Source organism: Protomyctophum bolini, assembly GCF_963924005.1.
Source record: "Protomyctophum bolini genome assembly, chromosome: 10".
Taxonomy (NCBI): Eukaryota; Metazoa; Chordata; class Actinopteri; order Myctophiformes; family Myctophidae; genus Protomyctophum; species Protomyctophum bolini.
In genome coordinates this window covers 13,788,928-13,810,895 of record NC_137871.1, presented here as the reverse complement: position 1 = coordinate 13,810,895, position 21,968 = coordinate 13,788,928, and the positions used below count along the sequence as shown (strand labels likewise).

Genomic DNA, 21,968 nt, shown 5'->3' with positions numbered 1-21,968 from the left:
TTGTATTTCATGTGTATTCTTGGTTTAATTTGTCTTAAATGTTTCTTTGACTGCCAACATTGAACGCTGTGGCTTCCTTGCCAACAGGATGCACAGGATATTTTATTGTTGATCTATTATCCACAATGGGAGTCAATGCTAGTGTCGTCACTCTCATACTATTCCACTCGGGGCGAGCCATGCATAGCATCGGGGAAGCTTCAAGCTACTACCATTCTGAATCAATAAAAACCTCAAAAAATTATCAAAGGATGCATGATTTGCCCGACATAAAAGTAGAAGAAAGTGCAGGAGAGCATTGAAAATCGTGGGGATGTAGTATTAATAAACATGTTAATATATTCTTATTAAAAAAAACATGCACAGCACATCATCAAAATGCAAATAAATATTCTCATTAAATACTCTGGGATACGCAAACCAGTGTCACTTTCATGGTTTACATTCCAATGGTTATGTTGAAATCTGGGATTGGATGATTTCAATTACCGGTAGATGTATAATATACCATACAAACATTGTCCATATAGGCAATTCAAAACTAATAGCCAAGCATGTGCCAAGGTACAGTAAGCGTGTATTACACACACACACAAACACACACACACACACACACACACACGTGCGGGTTTTCAAGGCCACTGTAGTGGGAGGAGAGCATCATTAGAAACTCAGACGCAGACTCCAATTTGACTCTCAATCCAAGCACATTCTAGCGGTCTGCAGAGTGAAATCATTCCCATCACGCCTCGAGGCCCTGCAGCCACAGCTGCCACAAATATGGAGTGATTCAATGTAGCATTGTATATTTATTGTATGGAAGGAGGAGAGATAGATGATTTAAACATTTCAGGCTTATGAAGGCCATGTCCTCAGATGAAACAATGAAACAATGCACCCGATAGTTCCTGGAGGCCGAGCTGCTCGTTACACCCTGACCCAACTAGACGCAAGCTGTTTGAACTGACCCCACTGTCTAACCTGACTCCGCCAGATGGTGGCGGTATTGATTCACAAGTTCACAACACAGCCTTCATCTTGGATCACTCGCGGAGTCGCGATGAACCAAGCCGGCAGCGGCTCGGACCAATCAGCGGCAGCTATGGGCGGGATCTGCCAATCACCTGCCAAGTAGCTTGAAAATAAAAAGTTCCCACCTTCAACGATTGAGTTACAATGATTCTAGGTCGGTTGTGAAACGTGGCGTCTTCCATCTGGCGGAGTCAGGTAATACCCACTGCCATCCTTGAAAAGGCTTTTTGTAAGACCTTTTGGTGGTGTGTCTTGCGCACACAATATCTAATTAGAGTAATTGCACAGAGTATTAACATAGAATAATGGTTTAAACTGGCCTTGCAGTAGATTTACTCACTTATGTTATCGCCAAAAACAACCAACCGACCTTGCTGTGACTGGGTGCATCCCACTCTACCCCCACAATAACCATGGTCCATGGAGTCGGAGATTATCATCAGTTGACCCAGAACTGTGTTTGGAAGATGATGGGAAGATACAAGTCTAAACATAATGTGACATACTTTATTTGAACAAATGCACAAGGGGATGCCTGTTTGCCTGGAGAGACCTGTGTGGCTGGTTATCAGTTATTTATTTTCACATCATTTGCAGAGAGAGAGAGGCTGGAGCACACCTACTTTGAAAAATAATTGATGTGAGTACTCAAAAGACACTGCATGTGAATTGGCACTTTACAAAAGTAAAAGTTTATATGTATTAAATGCAGAATTGGGGAGGTTGCCATGTTCAAAAAGCACAGTAAATGTATTTCCTACTGTCATTCCCTTCCCTTAATGTCAGGAGTTCACTATAAAGCAGTGGTTCCTAAACTGTGGTGCGTGCACCCCTTGTGGTGTGCGAGTGTCTTCTAGGGGGTACATGACATGAAAAGGCAAATTTTATTTTAAATATATTAACGTATTGTGCCAATGTATGGCAAGTATATGCAGAATATAGCCTATGTTGCATATATATGCCATATTCAGGTTCATATGTGTGCATGTATGTAAGTGCCTTATGCAATTTATATTTCCATGTGGGGGGGGGGCGTTGTCAGCTAGGTCGGGAGGTAACAGGGGGTGCATGACCAAAAAGGTTTGTTATTATAATTAACTGAAAAAATAGAATGATGTTGAAATAATGTACTGTACAATAAACACAATCACATCCATTAATACGCACAGTTTTATCACAAAGTCTCTTACTTTCTCAGTCAGTCAGTCTCTTATGCACGTACGCAAACACACACGCACGCAGAAACATCCTTAATCACTTGCCTACAAAGATCTTTTAACCCATACAGTAACTACAGAAAAGGCAATCATAGAATTGTTCCCAATATAGCTTTGGTACTAGTGTATATGAGAGAGAGAGAGAGAGAGAGAGAGAGAGAGAGAGAGAGAGAGAGAGAGAGAGAGAGAGAGAGAGAGAGAGAGAGAGAGAGAGAGAGAGAGAGAGAGAGAGAGAGAGCATTCAAATAAAATTTGATCAAATTTGTCTCAACAAGCACAAATCCAAATGTCATCAAATGAGCCGTACTGATCAGTGGAATGTATTTGAAACCAACATATTGCAGAGACACTTGCTTAACAAGCTACTCATATAGTCTAATTAACAGATGGAAGCTCAGCCTGGTGGCACGCTTTTTTTTTTTCCTTTTTCTGAATAAAGTCACGATGTACATTTTAATTATCGACAATTTCCATCCCATTAGTAGGAGTTTGGGTTGGGGCTATAATATTGCTGATTGAAACACGCAGGTCTGCTACACTACAGTACAGTACCCCAGAGACACAGTACTGAGACAGAATGGGGTTGAGAAAAAGGACAGAATATAATGTGGACTCTCTGTAGTGTTCATATCCAAGTGCTCTCCAGTGTGCTCTCAGTAATCTCCATGTCCTGTCTTGATGCTCCACCATTTTGGAAATCCTTTCTTTAGACTCTAGGTGAATGAACGAACTAAACTTCAGATACTTTGGTGGTCAAAAGATACAGACAATAAAAATGGTCTTCACTTTCAGTATGTTGTAGTACAGTCTTGACTTTCAGTATATACAATGTGCACGTTTAAAAAAAGCTCTATACAGTACACATATACTCTAGGTTGTCCTTTCTGTAGTCAAAAATACATCACATTACGGGACCAATACAGAATTAAATAAATCAATTCATTTGAATGTAAAAGTGTCTCAAAAGTTCCATCCACAGTCAATTTGTATACTCTCCTTGAAGATTTCAGAGAATAATACATTCAAATCTAAACTAAGCGTGGGTTTAATTAAACCATTAAGATCTGAGGCCGATTCTTCAAACTTTTTCATGTCAAGGACCTGCAAAATGTTATGTATCTCCCAGAAAGAGCGAGTGCAACGGCATCGCTCTCTCTCTGTATTTGGCTGCCAAACCCCATCTCAAACTAACTGTTCAAGACTTTTCAAAAATAGCGCACCACAAAGTGAAGCACTAATAGCTTGTATATGAGCTATTTTTGAATAGCCAAAGTATAAAGTAATGTAAAGTGGTAAAATGACAGTGCTTTCCCGGTCTTAATGAGTGTTTTGAGAACAGCCTCCATTCCAGTGTGAATGTTGTTGTAAAACTGAAGACAGTGCACCTTCTGTACAACTTCCTTCATCTGCCAATGAATAAACACAAGAACACACAGATGGCTCCCATCATGTTCCATTTACATGAAAACTGCAGTTAAATCTATAGCATTCTAATTTCTTCTCCAATCCATACAGTATGTAATCCTGATCCTGACAATCTATTAACGGTTGGACGAATTATGAAATCCAAAAGGTTGACTTGTGTAATGTGATGATGATACAGAGGATGTGATACAGATTTCTTTTGAAGCTGTACTTCTAAAGTCATATTTGGTTCGACAAAAGTGGCTCATGTGTTTTCCTCTATCGTGCTCACAGTTGGCAGTATGCCTCTGCATGGCTGCTTTGAGAAGAGTCAGCCAGACTCCTACTGTAAATAATGTATAGCTACCTCCCCTTCTTCTTTGCTTATCCAATGTACGTATTTGGAACAGATACTAGGAGACACGTTGGTTGGCAGTGAAGGCCCACACAGTACAGTATGACTTGGATCAATACCTTCGAGGCTGCTAGCTAACCTTCAACTAATGGAGGCAGTTCAGATTTCCAAACCTCAACTCCTCAGATGGTGTGTGCTATTCTTAAACAGCTACAGTATGTGCTAGCCTTACTTGGATAATAGAGCTAATTGACTTTTGCAGTGAAAGCATGCTTTCTGGGTGGACGTTGGGCTAAGATACACTGCATGAAAAGAGGAGTTAACGGGCAATTATTGGCACTGTATTTTGCCCGTAAACCTCAAGTTTAGCAGGCATATACAGTTAATATACAGTAATATACAGGTGTGATGGTACAATTCGGGAGTTTACCGGAGTTTGTTGGAAAGTTTAACGGGAGTTTCCTGTAATATACACATCCGTATTCCATGCTTTTTGCGCAGTGATAACGATTAAAATACAGCAGTCCAGCCAACACTGCTGTATTTTGCTCCCCTTTAGATCAAAGCATAGATCAATGGTCACTGGATCTATTGGACACTGAGCGGGACATGCTCTACAAAGACAGTGCTAACACAACAATACAAAAAATAATATTGGATATAATCCTACTATAAATGTGTGAAATCTCTGTCCGACCGCCTGTGCTTTGCGTGTGTGCATGCGTCTGTAGTTTGTGTATCTCGAGAACCGCCTACGAGGTAGGAGGCCTGTGCAGTGCATGCATGGTTTGAGGTTGTACAGTAAAATCATGTAACTGAGACCCTAATGGGTCCCTTTGGCTCCATTTGTGCACTTTCAGAATTATATATGAACAGTCAGGACAGGAGTGTAGAGTATGGTTGGGTCCCTCACTATCGGCCCAGGCTCTCCCGTTAGCCAAGTGGAGGGTGTGAGAGGTGGTGACAGGGATCATTACATCACAATACACCCAGGGGCCAGTGCCACACAATATTACCATGCCGCCCAGTTCCCACCCCAAACAAGTTGACAGATCCTGTGTGTCATAGCATAAACACACGGGGGGTGGGGGTAAATAGGACACAGAGAGGGACAGACTTGTCGCAGGGCTGCAAATCATAACAGAGCTCATGCAGAAATACTTGATATTTAAATATATTTGTGCAATCCAGATAATGTTTGCTTAGATCTAGAGATGTACTGTATACATCGAAAGGTCAGTGAATGAAGGTGAGCAAAAGGATTGCACATTGAGGGCAGGCATGTCTACATTTTCCTTGTGATAGCAAGGTATAAACTCCCTACCAGAACACTTGCATGCAAATCATTCAAGATAACAAGTCTGTCGCTATGCTTTTGTCCTTGAGGCTGCAATGAGCTTGAACCACGATCAGATCATGAAACAGATCAAAACGAGTGAGATTCTGCAGCAAATGTGTGTCTATTAACCTTTGTCAAGACAAGTTTACTAATCAAATTGGGGTTCACTATTTCCCCATTGGATATAATGCAATATCTTCATCCTCATGAATATGTCCAGCTGCTTGCAGCCATTTGGCCTTTTCAGCGACATGGCGTTCTCACGCCACAGAAGAAAAGCAAACAAGAGAGCAAATATATTTGGTCTCTTAACACGGAGGCAAATACAAAGGCAGGCAAAACACAACATAGAACAAACCGGCTGTGACAACAAACACGTTGGCCATATATTGCCAAATAGGGGCACAACAGTAATAATGGGCATTGATGAAACAAACAACAGTGGGCTAAACCCACCAGATAATGAGAGTTTACATTCTATGCTGCCCTTCAATTTCAACTTTGAAACATCACAGGTTCACAGGTGTAGAAGTGGGAAAGTCGTTTTTCATTTGTAATTTTCATTCTTCAAATAATGAAAACAAAAACAGAAAAGTATCTGGTGTGTGTGTGTGTGTGTGTGTGTGTGTGTGTGTGTGTGTGTGTGTGTGTGTGTGTGTGTGTGTGTGTGTGTGTGTGTGTGTGTGTAAATTAATTTGGTGCTATTCTTTCCACATGTGTGGAGGATTCTCTTGATGTGAAATGATAAAAGTATGTCAGACATTTTTCTATGTTGAATCTGAGGAAAATGAAAGAAAAAACAAATACTATCTGTATTTTTCTTTGGTTCCTGTTTAACTTTTATGTATCTTGTATAAAAAAGAAAGGGAGGCTTCGCACACTCAAATCTGTAAACAATCAATGCATTTATTGTAAACTTTCGGTCTATTGACCTACAGCCAGGCAGTGTGCGGAGCCTCCCTTTATTTATTTTATTTATCTTAAAAGGAATAGAAGAAAAATAATATCCTTAAATAATATTTAAGCAGCAATATGTGACCTAAGTGGCCTAATCTTTGATATTTATGTTTGATGATCTTTCCTTATGGAATAAAAATCGAATCTACTGTATGAAGTACTGTAGGTGATACCACGTACATTCTTGCCATAAACGGTTATCCTACCTTTCCTTTTGCAGTTCCAACGGATTCACGGTAAAGTAATTGCTGGGAATACTATGCCATGTACCGTTGCCCCTTGGCTGTAAAGAATAGTCCTAATATAAAGATACCCTAACTAACCAACAAAGCGGGTCCGTGTTGATTTTATTATAGGATAGTATTGACTCAAGAAGAGATGTATAGTTCCAGACCACATCCCTTTTATTCCTGTAATTGGCACAAAACTAGTGCAGGCTCATATTTGTGGTGAAAGTCCACAGAAATCAATGCAGCAAATAGACTCATCTCTTCCCATTTATAAGCTCTCTGTGTGGTCCTATCTGGACAACGATTTGTCACCACCACCACCTTGTGTTTTCAGTGCTTCTGCAGGCTCTATCAATAAGCCATCCACTGTCGCACGCTGTGTTGTGTTATTAACGTTCCATTCCTATTGTAATCTCTCAAAGAAATCATTGATAGGTGTACTGTCCTCCATATTTCTTTACCATCTGGCCCGTGGGGGATAGATATCTCCCGTGGCGTGCGGGGGGGGGGGGGGGGGGGGGGGAGAGAAAGCTACTCCAACCAACCTCACTCTAAATCTCCTCCTTGTGCCCGAGATAAGAGCAGAATTGAGTTATTGAGCGGACGGTTTAAGATATAAGCTCTCTCACTAAAGGCACGCTCAAAAGAGGCACAATAAGAACCGATTGAAAGGTATTTTATTACAAGCAGGTCTGTTTCGTCTTCACCATTTTGTCTACCGCAGTGCTCCCATTAACCTGGGTTGAAGGGGTCACAGCCAGGGGTGGGGGGGTGGGGGTCTTTCTTCACTCTACAGCACTGATGCCGAGCGCTTCATCTTAGCATTCAAGGTAAAGGACAGGATGGTTGAGGTAAAAAGGGTGGCAAATGAATACTGATGTACTGTATGTTTAAGTTTAAGTTGTAAAATGAAGACTTATATGAAATTCTTCTTCTTATATTTTCTTAAATCTAGACTCTAGAGAAGAGGATGCAGTCCTGTATTCAGTAAGAACTAAATATTCATAAATATAATACTAATATGCTTTAAAACAGTGGTTCTTATCTGGACTTTGCCTTGGACCTACATTTTAGGTTCACCATCAAGTCATGCATTAAATAACTCAATGTCTGCCAAGGACTTAATTAACTGATTTTTTAGCAACTCCCATAGCGCCAACGACGTCTTTATCGTCTTTTTAGGACGTGTATAACGCAAAAAAAAAAGAATGAAGAATGAAAAGAAAAAGATGAATGCACGTCTTACCACGTAGGTGAGAACACATGATTTGAAAACACTGCTTTAAAAAGGTGCCAGGGTTTGTTTTGATGTTTGATTTATTTAACCGGCAGATCAAAAGAGGCTTCCGGTCTATAAAGCTAAAACACTCTAAAAAAACATGTCATAACAGAAACAGAGGAAGGTAAAGAGCACTCAGAAATTACAGAGATCCCCACATGACAAAGAGAGGCAGGATGGGTGGGAAAACATAACTGCGTGTGTTAATTAATAACACTTGTCAACAGGTCCTTGCGATTGTGGGAATCTGAGAATACACCTCTGCAGTGAAACTGAGAAACTAAACGTGGGTGGAGTCAGTGACTTTAATGTTGGGGAAGCACTTGATGTCACATGATGTTACTTATACCATGGTAAATACCAGTGATAAAAGCTACAGTATGCTACTCTGGAAAATAGTACTCTGTAAAGTATTTCTGTCTGATCGTGTGACTGTGAACCCTATAGCGTCCCTGTACTTAATATACAGTACATTCAGAACCATTTGACAGGCCGTGAGCTTGTACATCAGCTTCTTTTTGTTTTTGAAGGACGCTAGCCCCTCCTATGCCCAGCTTTCCGGATTTGTGTGAACACAAACATTGGCTTAATTGTGATTGGTTGATCACCCCATAGCGATGATTTGATTGGCTGAGCAATATTTCACATATTGAAGCTAAACATTAAGGCAGAAAAGTGAAGATAGAACAGTGAGGACGCAAATTGTGATTGGCCAGAATGAGATGATGTATGATGATAAGAGCGCCCCTCACTTCACACAGGTGTGTTTTTTGTTTTTTTGCAGGGGGAAAAAGGAGGGGACCAAGTATAGACCCCTGAGGGATCCCATTCGACGTGGTTAAACACAAAGGTTTCTTCTTTTTTAACTTTTATTCAAGATTTTGTAATGTATGGTTATTAAAAGTGCTAATTTAGATACATATCGACCTCAGCGAGTCAAAGTATAGACCTCCACTGAAGTAGATTCCTTAATTTTGTAACCATAATGTACCAAGTTTGGTCATCCTTGGCCTTATGGTACTGTAGGCAATATACGGGAGGAACTCACTGGAGCTATTATTGAACAAAACCTGCCCATGATTGATATATTAACATTCACACATTTCTGATTTACAAGGCAAGGGATGAACAAAGGCGTGTACGTCTGCCTCTGAATGTGATGTGACCTTTTCAATAAAGATTTTAATGTGAAAGGTCTACTGTAGACGGGCAAGACACATGGGCCTGGATAGGCATGTGCACAAAATGTTAAATAGACCTACAATCCCAAGATGACCTTTTTAAAACAGAAAAAAAAGAAAAGAAAAAGGTAAAAAATAGACACACTCAATTAAGTATTTATGAAACCAACATTAAACATTAAAAAAAAACAAAAAAACTGCAGATCTGACAGCTCACAACACATTCTGAGCTTGTAGATCTGCCATTTCTTCAACTTTTGTTTGCCGAATTTGGACATAAAAGTTCGAAAAAGGGTACAAATTTGAAATATGGAGATACAAGGTTTCTGCTCGACAGCGGCATTATGTAAAGCAAGACATTTGCATGCAAATGTCCCCTTATCCACATTCTCTCTACACCATGACTCACAGAGATAGTGTAATAAAAGTGATCCTTTTGGTTTGCAGACTGCTGACGCACAAGACTGAGAGAACCACAGGAAGCCACTGCAAAGGAGAGTAACAGCAACTCTCTTCCCTACGCTGTCACTCACTCTACCAGATGTCCTCTGGGTGACCTCAGTGTGTACAGTTTGATGTAAATCACGCTCCCAAGGCATCATGACACATTATATTTTACTTTATTGCAGTTGACTGCCAGGTTATGTAACACAGTCTAGAGAATGCAAGTGTGATGAAAGATTGTTAAGCGTCTCGTGAGACCTAGTGCGTCGTTCTTCAGTCGCAGGAGAACATGAGAGAAAATGGATGAGAGGAATACAAGGGACGGCAACACTATAACAATAATTAAAAACAGCACCAACATCAAAGACAACAGATATTTTCCCTTCCAATAACCCCGCGCTCAGAGAGTAGATACAATGCTACACGAGCCATCCGAGACACGGCTAAGGTCAGTTTCACTGGGAGCTGTCCATGGTGCTGAGCACACTGGAGCCTGGGAGCGGTCCGTGGTGCTGAGCAGAACTGGAGCCAGAGGCAAATCTAATAACAGTTTCAAATGAAACAGGCCTCAGCCACCAGGGGGGCCCTGCGGGCACATTCCCCACACCCCCAAACAGTGGTCTGTTCAAGTAAAACAAATGTTACACATCAACTGATCATTATTTCATGGTTTCCTTTTGGTTGTATTGCAAACCATGTCAGCATTTGCTGTAAGGATTGAATGATCCGACAATAATGTTTTGAGCATTGCAAATGATGCATTGCAAAAGAGTCAGTGACCAGTGAATCATGATTGTACCGTTTTGCATATTTGCAAGCTGATCCCGGTGAAATCAAAAGCCATTAATGCTATAATACGTCTCAAAAGACTGCTTCCAATTCCAAAGACTGCTTCCAATTTTCCAAAAAGAACATTATGATATGAGAAATGAGACTTTAAACTAGTGACTGGAAGCAGAAAGTAGTCATGACCATGTTTATTAAGGTAATACAGTCTAGGTGAAGTTGGGCCCAATGACAGCGCCACAACAGGCCATTATATGAACTTTCAGGAAGTCAGGATTTCCTACTGGCTTCAGACACTATTGGCTTCACTGCCCCCCTGGGTTGGACGTACAGTAACGCGTGGAAGGAGGAACACGTTATTCCAAACCAGTTCCTTTCCCCTTCTATCAGGGGGAGGCAGTTTAGAGACCAGGATTACTGCATGTTTTTTGTGAGGGTATACTTACTTTATAGGGGACACAGGGAGAACATGCAAACTCCACACAGAAAGGCCCTTTCACCAACCCAACCTAGGGTAAGGGAACTGATGACCCCAGCACCCATGCACAACGTAAATGCACAATACACACGCTCACACGTTGATGGCATAACGCCTATTGAGACAGACTGTTGACTCCAATTCAAGGAAAAGAGGGCGTTGTTTTTCCTTTCTTGTTTGGCGATGGCTTCTCAGATTGGTTTGAACAAGACACTCAAACACAACAACTTGTGCGAGGCGGTTTGAAACTATTCTAAACATCCCTAAATCCGTCCCTGATCGGAGCATAGAGCTGTCCGTTGCCTTGACTGCTCCTCCCTGCTCTTGGCTTTTCAGCACTCGACAGTGTGCCGACAGCTCGACTGAAACATCAATGCCTTTTCAGACAGCTCTCGCCCTTTATTGTTCATCTGCTACAACGCCCCACATGCTGTATCAGCCAAAGCTTACATCGACAAGGCAGACAGAACAGCCTTTTTGCAAAGACATCCTAAAGTCCTCCTGCAGATCATAATTGCAGGCTCACCAGTGATATCCCACCACTCCATTTTCCCCGCTGCTTTCTTCTTCTACTTCTTCTTGACTAGATGAATTATGTCAGATATTATTTTCATTCAATGTCCAGGTGAACCGAAGATTGTAGCAGATAAATTGACAGGATTTTGTTAAACTGTCACAAGGAAGATCATAATGTATCATGACACGGTCACATGGTGCACGGAGGCATTATTGAACAAGGGGTATAAAGGGGTACAGTACAGTTCACTTCATGAAAACCACTTATTTTCACCCCATTTCAGAATCATATTTAATTGTATTCTTGTGTCCAAAATAGGGAAGCAAAGCAAAGCAAAGTTACTATATTTACCCAGGATAACTGGACTAAGCTCAAGAACTTGTTTACAGCCAGGCCCTGCTCATAGAACATTTCATGGTAGGGGTTCAATGCCTTGCTCAAGGGCACTTCAGCGGTGGTAATTTGTAACGTGCCGGTCCGGGGATACGAACTAGCGACCTTCCGATATCAAGACCGCTCCGCAAACCGTTCGGCCACCGCTGCCCCTAAAGGGACCTCAGGTTGTAAGTGCTTGGGGAATTTAGAGTAAGAGTTTATATAGCTAATACAGTACTAAACTGTAGATAGAAGTTCAACTCATCACCTTTCCATGGATGAGTTTATGCTGATCAACCATGCAACCGTCTGGCTGCGTAGCCACGCAGTAGGCTACAGTATTCCCACATGGAAGCTGGCTAGTTCCTCCCTGTCTGCTCTGTTAACCCCCATAGACTCAAGTCAGTCTCTAATGGCCCATTCTCAAGGACCTACACATACATTTGAAAATGCTTTGTGCCAGGGACAATTGTTTATTTATTTAAATTATTATTATTATTATTATTATTATTATTATCAAGATGTTAAATCGCTGATTTGTCAAGATCGTCTGTTTTCAAATGTGTATAGGTTTCAAGTGATTTTGATTCTAGATTCTAACCAATTTAGCTGGGGAACCTTCTCAAGGATGCCTGGGGGTCCCCGGACCCGACTTTAGGAACCACTGCTCAAAATGCTTTGCCTAATAGAAAAATGCAGAACTAATCCAAAGTCTTTGGGGTGGATCTTCCTATAGGGGAGGTTTCCTAAGCAGTGGGCCTTACAGACTGTTCTCACCACTGTTCTAGAAGTACCTATAATTTAGAAGATCCAAAACGTAACGGTAGGCGCAGTCTCCAATCATCTATCAACGTGAGGCAAGCCACTGAGCTGCTAAAATGGTGGATATTTCACACTGGCACGGAGCTATTCATAGGCATGTAAATGCAACTGAATTGAATTTATCATCAGATGTGTTTAGTATCACCTCTGCATGTGGAATGATATGGGCACACTGTCACACTATAGTCTCTGGCTCTGCTTTTGTGCCCCATCTGTCTCTCAGTCTCTTACTGTCAAGATCTGTCTCCTTTCCTGTCACATCTGTCTGTCTCCGTCTCCGTCCCTTACTGTGACGATCTGTCTCTGTCTCTCCTTTCGTGTCACATCTGTCTCTCTCCCTCTCTCTCATTCTGTCTCTTACTGTCACAATTTGTCTCCGTCTCTCCTTTTCTGCCACATCTGTCTCAGTCTGGACCCTCTGGCTATACCTGCTGCTCTGTCCCCAATCGACTCCTTGTTATATAAAGGAATCCATTTCCCACCAGATTGTTAGCGTTCGTTCCGTGTGTCTCACATCTTAGCTCTCTAGCCCCAGTCCCCGTTTTTTTTTCTATAGTTTTTCTATTTTTTTCTATAGTGTCCCATTTTAGGAACCTGTTCTGCTTGCCTTACGTGTGTCTTTGGCCCCTTTTGACTTTTGTCTCTGGGTTTCAGATTGTTGCCTGCTCTTTTTTAATGTCTTCACCTTTGGTTGGACTGCTTCTGCTGATTTTCGACCCTTCCCTGCCTCAAGTATCTATACGCCTCATTAGCTCCTGTTTATTGATACTGTATGTTATTGATTCAACCTATTGAACTGCACCTGGTCTGCATATTGTGGCCATCAGGAAGAAACCTCGTATCTCCATTTCAATTTCTTTATGTTTTATTTGTAAATTAATGTCCCAATTCATCATAGAGCGAGTGTCACACAAACAGACACCCATTATGTCCCAATATGAATGTGTTAAGAAGTTAAGGAACTGAACCGCACCCCCTGTTATCCCATTTCCTCTCTTCCCTGATCCTTAATGTACTTTCCCGCACACCTCACAACTCACTGTCATTTCACCATTCCAATCTACCACACACATACAAGGTTTCCACCCAAGAGCAACGATATTATGTCAGGTCCATCCTCTCTTCTTGTTGTTCTCCTCTCACCAGGTGAGATGTACACAATGTACATCTCCTGTACATCTACTGTACACAATGTCCACACAACTAGGAGTTGTTCAGCAGTGAGTGAACTATAAAGCTCACATATTTGCCATCAGATTGCCGTTTGCAGTCCCCCCCCCCCCCCCCCCCCCCCGCTTCAAATCGGGATTCCATGTGTGTCAAATTAATCTGAAAGCCACTGGCTTCCATTTCCAATTCTCACTGTTTATGCCAAAGGCAGTATACACAGTATTAATATTTTTTTTAAAAGCTCAAGAGGGATTTACCATCGGAAAAGCCACACACTTTTAACCCATTCTGACCTGAGATCAGATTATATAAATGTCTTCTACATCCTGACAGTTTTATGAAAAAGCTGTTTCTATGTCAGTCATTCTTCGATTAAAAAAAAAATAGCAGACCTACAAGCTCGTAGCGCGCCACTCGGTGGCACGCCATGAGCTTGTAAATCTGCTATTTTTCAATAGCTAAAGCATAATGTGATGCCAACACCAAAAGGGGTTCCCGCCCAAAATGGGTTAAATAGATTTAAACGTACAACGTACATGATGTAATAATCTCAGTATAATGTGAGGGGACTCCGTTAAAGATTATGAGATTGTAGCGGTATAAAGAGAGCAATACTCAACGTGTGTGGAATCATCTGAATTTCATAACCACTCTACCAACCCCATTAGCTCTTCCCATGTGCTCCTTTAGTTATTCCAGTGAATAGAGCAGGAGCAGTCAATGGTCAGCTCATTTGGAATCGCTCGCCATAATGGGGCCCGTTGGATTCCCTTCTTCTGAGCGATATGAGCAGCAGCCCCTTGCACCGTCGTGGTAATCATTTTTTACAGCCCTTACTTTAATTAAAACGTCACATCCACTGTAGCAATATACAGCAGAGTTCTCCGCAAATTAAAAAGAAATTAGGCCGGCAGATGTGGCCTTAATGGCTTAATCATGCCTTCCTATTGGTTCCGATAAAACCTGGCCGTAGCTTAATGTTTTTTTTTTTTTTTTAATCGCACATCAGTTGTGTGATGCCTAAAACACAATTGAATAGGCAACGTTACAGACAGCTGCAGCTAGTTTGTCAGTGCCAACCTGTGAAATGTCAGCATTTGATGACAGCTGTGGCCCTTGACGGAGGGCAGCCTAAAGGTGAAATATATCAAACAGAGGTTCACCAATGTAACTGCACTATTAAAAACATCTCTTTACACATCCATGTTTATTGTTCTTTCTTATTATAATTTTCCCAGGGTCTATTTACTGGTTCCAACTTCCAACTGACGCTGGGCAGTGTAAGTGTTTTAAATTGGGGTGTAATGTGCCTTTCTCCATTTCCTGATTAGTGAATACCGACAGCAACGATATGCCATTTGCATTTGGGTCCATCCTCTCTTCTTGTTGTTCTCCACTCGCCAGGTGAGATACACAATGTCCAAACAACTAAGAAGCAGTGAGCACTAAAAGTCACAGATATGCATCACTGCCATTCACAGTTTGACGTCTGCAGTCCTTCTGCTTCAAGTCGGGATGCTGTGTGTCAAATTAATCTGAAAACCATTTCCAATTCTCACTGTTTATATAGTGGCATGGATGGACAATTTAGACACAGACTAACTAGTGTACAGAATGTCATTGTCTGACTCACTCTGTCCCTTTGGACTGTCTGTGTGAGATAATGCTGTCTGTCCCTGAAAGCCACTGGAGAGGGGCAGACTTAGTCAGATAGCATGCCCCCTTTGACATTCTGCAGGATTCACCTTTTACCTTTTCCAGTTGTGAGACCTAAGCAGCTACATGTTCCAAAACACACTAAGTGTATATGTTATTCTGCCCAGACAATGTCTCTCTTCTTCTCCTCATAATTTCACCCCCTCAAAATGTAATTCTGAGAGTGAAAGTCATGAGAGACTAAATTAGGGGGCCCAATTTGCAACAGCACCACTTCACTGATAAGCTGTACCAGTGATCTGTGAGAGCTGCACTCAGAAGGTCTGCTACATTATGACAATGCCAGACGAATAAAGCAGATGAAAGAGATGAGCCTGCAAAGAGCAGAAATCAGATTGGTAGAGAGAGAGAGAGAGAGAGAGAGAGAGAGAGAGAGAGAGAGAGAGAGAGACATACATAGCGGGAGATGGAAAGAGAGACAGAGACAGAGAGGGAAAACGATCTAAAGTCTAATTGTGTTAGAGAGGGAAGAGAGAGACAGAGGGAGGGAGGGGGAGAGAGAGAGAGAGAGAGAGAGAGAGAGAGAGAGAGAGAGACAGAGAGAGAGAGAGAGAGAGAGAGAGAGAGAGAGAGAGATTTTTCCTTCCTCATGCTGTTCGGCTGCAGTCGCTTCCTGCTGACGTGATCACATTAATTTCCAAACAGTCCCCAATCTTCGCCGCCACGTCCTCCCAGGTGCATATATTGAAAACGTGACAAGAAAGGGGAATGGATGAGAGAGAAGAGTAACCAGTCATCCATTAGGCTTGGCCAGGAGGACTGTTTAACAAGGCGGTGTTGGCATTTGAAATCAGGCCATTATTGTGCATGTTATGTTGGGTTGGTTGCGTGCCCCCACCCACACACACGCGATTTTCGACCATGCATCATCACTATACTGTATATTCCAACACCACTACTGAATGTAATAACCACTAGTGCACCATTACGGGTGAATGGAGGGAGATCTGTACACAGCCATACTGTGTCTTTCATCTCTGCCCTTTGGTAAGAAATGTTCACTTTGATGCCTCAAGGCCATGTGGAGGAAGGCAGGGCAGAGGCCAGTGTTCAAAGTAAACTCAACTTAAATCAATATACGTCTTACTTTATAGTAGCCACTGTTTAACGGAAAATCTCAAAGCAACATTTTCGAGTCCTTTCAAGGTCTTTACACACCGCGAGCCTGAAAAATAAAGAATCCCAGAACGTGTATTGAAATATTTTGTTATTCAACTATTCATAATAGTTGATGCCCCATTGTGAGCGATGCCTTTGATGCAGGGGTTAATATAGGAGGAGATGAGCCTGAGGTACTAAAATGACAGAGTAACCACAGACACAGTAACCGAGCTGGAATAGACTAATAGACTAATGCTACACACATAGGCAAGTGTTGGAGCACCACTCAACAAATGAAAATCGACGATCTACAAGCTCACAACACCTCGCAACATGAGTTGTTGCAGAGTAGCTCTGCTCTTTTCACAGTATTTATCTGTGGAACCGAGTCAAACTAAATTTAATGTAACTCCTTTCAATTACATTCCAATTGTTTATCAGGGATCCAGGGTGGGGGGTCCCCAGTTCAAATTTGATTATTTTGGTGGGTCACAGCCTGAAAAGGTTGACAACCGTTAACAACTGGGCTAAAGTTTGGTGCATGAGAACAGGAACAGAGCATACTGTGATTGTGAGCAATGAACAAGTTATACTTGGCAAGTACAACAATAAATAAAAATAAATAAAGCCCCGTAGAGACTCATGACAGGTGAGTAGAATATGACATGAATCATCTATTATTCCACACTGTTTTACACAGCACTATATAGGGCCCTGCATTGGTGCATGGAGCTCAGCTGTCAGACTAGAGGATTTTAATAGACAGGGTATTTTGCTAAATAAAAATGCGTGCGTGTGTGTGTGTGTGTGTGTGTGTGTGTGTGTGTGTGTGTGTGTGTGTGTGTGTGTGTGAGAGTCCAGGGTGGATGTAGAAGTTATTCAATTATTTCATTTATATTTACTGTGTCTCCGTTTCTCTGCCGCACTTACCTGCTGGTCTTGTGGATACTGACACTTGAAGTCTTGATGGAGAGGTCCTCCCAGAACTGCTTACACAGGTTGTCTACACCAAGGTCATGTTCTGAAACAGGGGGGAAAGAAATGTAAACCTTGACAGGAACCATATTATGCCTATTCAGGCATGACCATTCAGCGGAAAGGGCAGATCTACAAGCTCAAAACACATTGTATTTGCGACATGCTGAGCTTGTAAATTGGCTATTTTCAGCGACAAGATTTGGCACACTGGGAACTATTAGTGATCCCAGTATAGAGCCCTGTCGTTACCCCATGCAGCCACCTAAGGCTTTAAATGGTTAATGGCAGTGGTGGAAGAAGTACTCAAATTGGCTAGTAATAAGTAAAAGTACCAATACCACTATACGCAGAAATATCTTTTTCAAAAAGTCAACGTTTTTCAGTCTTTTTAATAAAACAGCTGATACAAGCTCAACACGGTCACGTCATGGCATGTTGTGAGCTTGTAGACCTGCTATTTCTTTCAATAAACAAAAAATAGGGCTTAATTGATTCTTTTGTAATAAGTATTATATACTTAGTCACTTCCCACCACTGGTTAATGGACATGGCCAGTGAGCTCACAATGTGGAGCCACAGACATCCTTGATGTGTCAGTCCCAGGAGCATTAGAAAGGGGGAGAGAGGAGAAAAGAAGCCTCCTGACATATGCACACCATCTTCCTTCACTCCCTGGTCGACTTGATCATTTCTCTCGCCAAATGGCTGCCAAGAAATGCCTCATTAACCCATCATTTTACTCAGCATGGGAACAGCGTTTATACCAGCAACTCAAGAGCGCATGAGCTTCAACTTTCTTTAGTTTTAGTGGTGGCAATCAATCCATAATGTACACAACATCTGTGTTTGTTGGGAAAAAAATGAAGAAAAGGTTAGCAATACTGCTTTCGTTTAATGAGAGCTATAAAGCTGCCACAGATGTTGGTTTTATATTGTGCTTAACTAATATTTCGCACCTCCATGTCGAGACATGAAGCTGGCTGCAGTAGCACATGATTAACAAGAAGTGCACTTGGGTCCAATATATTTAGCAATATGTTCTCATACATTCACATATGGTAGTTTCAGACCATTAAATCCTCTACCTTCTGTTTACTGCTGAAATATGTACTAGTACTTTAATTAATTAACAGATTTACCCCCAAAATTATAACTACTTTTGAAAGGGACAAATCAAGTGTACAATAAATGTAGCCTTACAAACATAAACCAACAAGAGACGGGAGTGAATTTCATATTGCAAGCTCAATGCTATAGTGCTTGTGATGTTTGCACATACATATAACTGTAGGGTTTTCCATAACATGCTCAACGTTCTTAGCATTTCTGGTATTACTTGTTTCAAATTTGAATGCACACATTATAGTTAAAATCTTTTGTATAACCTTAACTCTCTTCTCACTTACATGCATGGCCACCTGCATCCAATCTGGCAAGAAGCACGTCACATTTGGACTGAACTATTGCAATGGAAGAGGGGTGTCTGAATTATCATTTTCATTATGTTACTAAAATTACCCTATGAATAAGCTGTTTTTTAGCCTTATACCTTAATTCTATTGACATACTTGACTTATACTTTCATTATATTGACAGTTAATGTTTATTATTAAACAAAAAAACACATCATATCTTATTGCTGCTGCTGTGCGTGTGTCTGTCTGTCTGTCTGTCTGTCTAGTTTATTTTGTGAATATGATTTGTGAACATTTCTGATCGAGGCTACGTCATTGAATCGTTTTAAATTTTCGCTTTTTCATGTCATATGAAAGCAGGGAATCAATAGCTTAAAATTGACATATTGGTTGTTCAGTTTGACCCACCAGTTTAGGAGATATGGCTTATAAAGTAATGATTTTCAGAGTTGAGAAAATAGGTTAAAATAAGGTTCACTTCTGTGGGCTCTAACATTACACCTAGCAACACATGTAGCTAGGTGTAATGTGTTAAATGTGAAACCTGGCAAATAGGGCACAGGAAACAGACATATATTGGGGTTCTTTATTTCCCAAGAAGTTGGTGTTGGTGTATCTTATTGGTATAAAGAATGCCACAGTTTGGCAAATATGGCATGCAAGCCTGTAACATAAAATAAATCTAAACAAAATACGCTAGTGGCACTATCACAAACAGTGTATGAGGAATGGCCAACTCACACACTGAGCAAACACTGGTCTCCCAAGATTCACCCTTTTCCAAGTACAAAGTAAAGACACAAAAACTCATATCAACCAAGTTGATAATAGCTAGTTCAGCTTTCACCTCTTGTTTACAATCAGCAAGATCTTCTCAAAGAATCCCCACAAATACAGGTTGCTTCTTATTATTCAAGACGTTTTTCAGTGTAACCCTTGACCCCCAGAACATGGCACTCTTAAAGTGACAGTGTCCCTGGTGGATTTACATAGAACTACAGGCATATATGCCACTGGGCTACACATGTGTAAGCATTTATTTCATATTTATGTCGATTTCAGCTCTGACAATTAATTCAGACATGCTCTAGTATGTGACGAGTCTGCCTCTGCCTCTGAGTCTGAACTCATTTTGGATAAAAAATAATATATTAAAAAAGGGTTTTCTCTTCTCCTGAACAGTTTGTCTCGCCATGAAAAGCCATGACTGTCTCTGTATCAAAAAGAGTCTTGTGAAATTAGCTTTATACTGATAAACACTTCTCATAGGACCGGTGTCAGGTGTATTAACTTTGTTTCATATTTCCTCCCAAGATAATTTTACATCATCTGCTCTTGCTTGCCGGTCTGAGGTGCTGTAGATTTTTGTGATGACTCTGCACCTCCCGCACAAGGACATCAGTTTGATCTTGGGAAGTTTCCAGGGCTTTTCTTTCACAACACTATGAATATTATCAGTACACGTTGGGCTGAGCACAGTGCATTGTAAATAAAAGTGATCATTTGATTGGTCATAATTGAATCCAACACATATAATATTCAATCTACTCCACCCTTCTGCGGGGAAACCAAAAGTCTGTTGCTATACCCTTATCTGCCATGCCATTAAATGTGCTTCATGTTGTTTTTCCCTAAAACAAATGCAATACAGTACACAAAATATGTGTTGAAGTAGCTACTTTTATTGTGACGTGAACATAAAGTATAGCCTACCTTACGTATTTACTGTGAGTTTTCATGCATACAGTAGGAAAGCATTTTAATGGCATACTGCAGCAGTTTCTTTCAAGATAAAAATTAATTAACTTAAGCCCAACTGTCACACAAAAGCAGAAAGTCTTCCTTTGGTGAGCCAGTATATGGTGGATATGCCGTTGTTTGAATCCAATCTCATTAACCCAAACCCTCCAAAGAAACAATACAAGGAGTGGCTGTTGGCAGCAAACCACGCATGTGTCTTCCCATACTGTCCCACCAACATAGCGGCTGTTTTACAACCCACCCACTGCTCAGAGTAATCCAGTGTTGGAGGATTTGTGCACAGCGCTACAGAGGGATTGTGCTGCAGCAAAATGAGCGCCGGCTTAATTGGAGCAAAGACTTAATGAGGCCCCCTTGAGGATTATCATCAGTGGCTTAGAAATGGCCCAGGTAGTGGAAGACACGGTCCAAAGGATCAGCACGCACAGCCTTCCAAATGAGAGTGACTGCGCTCAGCTGCAATTGTGCTGAGGAAATCTTTAAAGGAATATAGTTCAAGAAAATAAATAAAAATATTTTTATTATCTGCTCCCCCTCAGTTGAAACAACATGGGTAAAGTTTCTTTGTCCACACAAGACACAAGGCAAGAAGAAAATGTCATAGTTCCTCCTGTCTGCTACTCTGACATAACTCAATTTCAATTTGAGAGTAACGTGCTCTATCGTTCAGAAAAAACTGTGAATGCGAATTCCTCGACATACACGTCACTGAAGAGTCGGACCTTAATTGGGCCACACACACCACGCACGTGATGAAAAAGGCTCCATAATGCCTGTACTGCGTCAGCATGAACCGCCACACCCCGCAAACCATTCTACAACAGCACCACGGAGAGCATCCTGACGAGCTGCATTACCGCAGGTGTGGGAACTGCACTGCCCTCTCAACTGCATAACACTACAAAGTGTCGTGTGGCCCAGCACGACGAGCTTCCCTTCCTCCAGGACATTTACAGCAAGCAGTGCGTATAGCCAAGGTTGAGCGGGTCATCAAAGACCGCCGTCTACTCTGCTGGCGGAGGCCCGACTTGTTAATGTTCACTGATGCCATCGGGCAGGCAATTTTCAATTTTCAATTCAAAGGAGCTTTATTGGCATGAGAAAACATAAAAAGCAAGTGTCGAAATATAATAAAAACAGTTGAAAATGGGGAAAGTATATACAGTTGGGAGGGGGTACAGCATTTTGTAAACAGAGCTCACATTGTGTCGTTATATACTGTACGTGTTATACAGGGTATAAATCTTACATTTTCGAAACAAATGCAGTAGGTCTAGCGGTCTACTTGGCTAAAGAATGAGCACATATAGTCCCTGGACTAGCTGACTAAGGTGGCATCCCTGTAGATTTTCTCTATGATTGAGGGCTATGTTATGGAGCGTGTCTGGGTAGCTTTCTTTTAGGTGAGTAT

The 21,968-nt window shown here is 41.4% G+C and overlaps 1 protein-coding gene across 1 annotated transcript in view; it reads right to left on the bottom strand.

The window, feature by feature from the left end:
* Window positions 1-21,968, bottom strand: part of lingo2 (leucine rich repeat and Ig domain containing 2) — a 284,474-nt gene that overhangs the window by 158,633 nt on the left and 103,873 nt on the right. Inside the window, exon 3 of the mRNA XM_080773196.1 lies at window positions 17,334-17,424. The gene's annotated coding sequence lies outside the window, so the exon portion shown is untranslated. The remainder of the gene's footprint in view (window positions 1-17,333; window positions 17,425-21,968) is intronic.